The following is a 4,840-nucleotide window of genomic DNA, read 5'->3' on the forward strand; positions in this document are numbered from 1 at the left end:
AAATCTGCATCTCCAAAAAGTTGGTCAGCTGCAGGAAGCATGAAGTGCTCTAAAACTTCCTGGTATGTGGCTGCGTTGACCCTGGACCTCAGAAAACACAATGGACCAACACCAGCAGATGACATGGCACCCCAAACCATCACTGACTGTGGAAACTTTACACTGGACTTCAAGCAACGTGGATGAAGTGCCTCTCTTCTTTTCCTCCAGACTCTGGGACCTTGATTTCCAAAGGAAATGCAAAATTTACTTTCATCAGAGAACATGACTTTGGACCACTCACCAGCAGTCCAGTCCTGTTTCTCTTAAGCCCAGGCAAGACGCTTCTGACGCTGTCTGTGGTTCAAGAGTGGCTTGACACAAGGAATGCGACAGCAGAAACCCATGTCTTTCATACGTCTGTGTGTGGTGGTTCTTGAAGCACTCACTCCAGCTGCAGTCCACTCTTTGTGAATCTCCCCCACATTTTTGAATGGGTTTTGTTTCACAATCCTCTCCAGGGTGCGGTTATCTCTCTTGCTTGTACACTTTTTTCGACCACATCTTTTCCTTCCCTTCGCCTCTCTATTAATGTGCTTGGACACTGAGCTCTGTGAACAGCCAGCCTCTTTAGCGATGACCTTTTGTGTCTTGCCCTCCTTGTGCAAGGTGTCGATGGTCGTCTTTTGGACAACTGTCAAGTCAGCAGTCTTCCCCATGATTGTGTAGCCTATAGAACTAGACTGAAAGACCATTTAAAGGCTTTTGCAGGTGGTTTGAGTTAATTAGCTGATTAGAGTGTGGCACCAGGGGCCATCAATTTTGAACCTTTTCACAATATTCTAATTTTCTGATATGATGAATTTGAGATTTTCATTTGTTGTCATTTGTAATCATCAAAATTAAACAAAATAAACATCTGAAATATATGAGTTTGTATGTAATGTATGAATATAATATACAAGTTTCACTTTTTAAATGGAATTACTGAAATCAATCTACTTTTTCATGATATTCTAATTTTATGACCAGCACCTGTATACTTTTTATAGTCACTCTATGGCCCATTTGTTAATTTATTGCATAATTTAAAAAAAACATTCCAATGTTGAGAGGACCGTGACAACCAGCAGACTTCCGAGGCTAACCGCAGCCAGGGCTAACCTTAGCCTGTCTGCTACAGCCCTTTCTCGACATAGTCATGTGTGAAGTACCGCTGGCTCTGATGGCGATTTTTTTAAATTATTTATTTGACAAAATTTTCATTTGATTTGTGGTTACTGGACTTTGTCAATTATTATTCTCCCACTAAATACATTTTTTTTATCATTATCTAGACACTATTAATAACAGGAGGTTAAATGCAGCTCCAGATGAGTAAAGCATGTGGTGACAGCACCAGTAATCTTCTGTTCGAAATCATATGTTTATATTTATTTATGTTCCTGTTCTCCATACTTTCCAGTGTTCTTGAAAAGAAGACCATGAGGTTCTCCATGAGGTTCAAGGATGTCTTACAAGAAGACTGAACATCATGACCAGAGAAGTGTGGATGCTTAGTTAAAAGGCACTGCTGGGATTTGAACCCAGGATCTCCTGTTTACAAGACAGGCACTTTGACCAACTAAGCAACAGCGCCATTTGCATATACAACCTGAAATGTTTTTGACGGAAAAAAATCCTGAAGCCAACAAATATATAATTCTGAACTTATCAACCAGGTTTACATGACAAGAGGTCAGGGACTGCTGGGATTTGAACCGAGGATCTCCTGTTTACTAGACAGGCACTTTGACCAATTAAGCCACAGCACCTAAACTTTCGAAACAAATGCTGACCTCCCAAGAAATTTACACAAGACACCTGGAAATGTCTTGTACTCAAAAGTATGAAATTTTTTATTTTTTTTATTTAACCTTTATTTAACCAGGAAGTCCCATTGAGATTCAGAATCTCTTTTTTTAAGAGAGACCTTGCCAAGGTAGCAGCCAAACCACAGGAAGTTCATACATATTTACAACATATTACATTTTGCAAAATAAAGAATTAAAAAATTAAAAACATAAAAAAATAAAATCAGACCAGTATGTTAAAACACATTGAGCATCTCAAGAAAAACAAGCACATATCTCCATCACTACATTCTTCATGGTTGCTTTAAATTCATTAATGGACACGAGAGTTTCTAATTTGAGCTCTTTCTGGAGGTTATTCCATCCCCAAGGTGCAGAGTAGGAGAATGCAGTTTTTCCCAACTCAGTTGAAGCTCGGGGTACATTAAAAAGTAAACACTGAGAGGAGTGCAACTGATAACTACCGGAACTCACAGAGAGGAGGTTACAGAGGTACAGTAGGAGTTTACGAAGTATTGCTTTGTAGATAAAGATATACCAGTGCTGTTTTCTACGAATTGTTAGTGAAGTCCAACCAACTAGATCATAAAGAATGCAGTGATGAGTAAGTGATTTAGAATTTGTAATGAATCGTAATGATGCATGGTACACTGAGTCAATGTGACGCAAGATGGAAGATGCAGGATGCATGTAGAATATATCTCCATAATCAATCACAGACAAAAAAGTAGCTTCTACAAGTTTCTTCTTAGCACTGAAGGTAAAACAAGATTTATTTCTGAAGTAAAAACCAAGCTTTACTTTAAGCTTCTTCACTAATGTATTGATATGTACTTTAAAAGAAAGCTTATCATCTATCCATATTCCCAAGTACTTGTATGAAGACACTCTCTCAATGGATTTCTCATCTAAGGACAAGATACTACAATTGTCAAGTAGCTGTGATCGAGCTTTTTAGAAAACCATAAACTTTGTTTTCTGTGTATTTAAAACCAATTTTAAACTTAACAATGTCTTTTGTAATGCCTGAAATGCAACCTGAAGTTCCTGTACAGCCCCTGAAGTGGTGGGGGCCTGAGTGTAAACCACTGTATCATCAGCATATAAATGTATTTTAGCTTGAACATCAGCACCTAAATCATTTATAAAAATTGAAAACAGAATGGGCCCCAGAATAGATCCTTGTGGGACCCCTTTGGTTATCTCAAGAAATTCCGATTTATAACCTTCTGCATGGACACATTGTGTACGATCTACAAGATAATTCTGGAACCATGTAACAGCCTTTGCACATAAGCCAACTGATCTTAATTTGTTCAATAACAATTCATGATCAACTGAATCGAACGCCTTGGAAAGATCAACAAATAATGCAGCATAGTGTTGTTTTCTATCCAAGGCCCTGACAATATCATTTGTCACCACTGTGGCAGCATTGGTAGTGCTATGCCCACTTCTAAAACCTGATTGAAAATGATTTAAGATGTTTTTGTCAGCTAAAAACTCTTTTAATTGCATATTTACAAGTGACTCTAGGATCTTAGGCAGAGCTGATAGTTTGGATATTGGCCGATAATTATTTAACTCTGAGGGGTCTCCACCTTTGTGTAAAGGGAGAACATAAGCTGCCTTCCAACTTTTAGGAATGGAGCTGGAAAGAAGACTCAGATTAAAGATATGAGCAATGGGATCAAAAATAATGTCAGCTGATATTTTTAATAGAAATGGATCCAGATTAAGAAATGGATCCAGATTAGGATTAGGAAATAGTAACAATGCTAGAGGTCAAATTGATATTTTCCACAACGAGGCACAGAGGAATTTTTAAATAAGATCTATTCCCTTCAAAAGTCAGACGCTTATGCATCCTGACATAACTGTCTTATATAGTGACCATTTTGCCTTGTCATTCTTTTAAAGAAGTGAAATGTAATAATCCAGCCACATGTCAGGTCTATGCCAAGTCAAAGCATCAGAAAGTTTGATGTCTTTAGTTGTTAACCTATGAACAGTTAGCCCAGCAAAATGAGACAAAAACTACATTGCTACCAACCAAACCCAGCAGTTAGTTCAATCAATTTTCAAAAAATGTCATAAGGTATTCATCTTTAAAGAAACTGCAAAGCAAAAAACATTTGCTGGTAGTGTTTTTGCATGATCTGAGCCAGAAGGATACTCAGGGTCAATAAGATTCTGCCACGACCAACTCTGAGTTGGAACAGACAAAGCACTTACATAAAAATGGATACAGAAGCACTGGTCCAGGTCTACACTGGGAATGAGAGAATAGTTTAAGGTAAGGGCCAATAGCAGCTGCTTTAAAGGCATCATCCAGAGAACAAGCACAGCTTAGCAGATGAGATATCAGCTACAGTTCAAGCTTTTGACGTCCCAAAGTACAGTGCACTTTGCACGTGACATTTTGTGGCTGTGTCGCCTTTTGGGAAAAAGCACGGCAAGGAAATTAGTGTTGAGAAGTTTGAGTGTACCGCTATATAAACAAACAGGTTCCTATTATTTAGTTGTAGATGGCTGAGAAGGACCAAATCAGAAATATAAAGGGTAGATGATATTTCCCCATTAGGTTCTTAAAGATGATTTACAAGAAGACTGAACATCATGACCAGAGAAGTGTGGATGCTTAGTTAAAAGGCACTGCTGGGATTTGAACCCAGGATCTCCTGTTTACAAGACAGGCACTTTGACCAACTAAGCAACAGTGCCATTTGCATATAGAACCTGAAATGTTTTTGACAGAAAAAAATCCTGAAGCCAAAAAATGTAACACTTACTAATCTTGCAAAGTATAATGACAAGCAGTTTTTTCAGAAAACCTGATAATAAAATCTATTACCAAGAAAAGCACTTTACTAACTACCTACAGCTTCTAAATTTTGAAAAAATGCTGAGCTTTTCAAACAGATTTACCCAAGACATGAATCATGACCAAAAGTAGTATAATCAAAACAAAGTGTGGTCAAATTGATATTTACCACTTAGCCCAGCAA

At 37.9% G+C, this 4,840-nt stretch overlaps 2 non-coding genes across 2 annotated transcripts; both read right to left on the reverse strand.

Annotated features, from left to right (window-relative positions):
- Positions 1-1,544: 1,544 nt before the first annotated feature.
- Positions 1,545-1,618, reverse strand: trnat-ugu. Its single transcript has one exon. It is a non-coding gene; the product is annotated as a tRNA-Thr (tRNA).
- Positions 1,619-4,482: 2,864 nt separating this feature from the next.
- trnat-ugu lies at positions 4,483-4,556 on the reverse strand. Its single transcript has one exon. It is a non-coding gene; the product is annotated as a tRNA-Thr (tRNA).
- Positions 4,557-4,840: the final 284 nt, after the last annotated feature.

Source organism: Cyprinodon tularosa, unplaced genomic scaffold (genome assembly GCF_016077235.1).
Source record: "Cyprinodon tularosa strain WSP-4 unplaced genomic scaffold, ASM1607723v1 ctg160, whole genome shotgun sequence".
In the NCBI taxonomy this organism is placed as follows: Eukaryota; Metazoa; Chordata; class Actinopteri; order Cyprinodontiformes; family Cyprinodontidae; genus Cyprinodon; species Cyprinodon tularosa.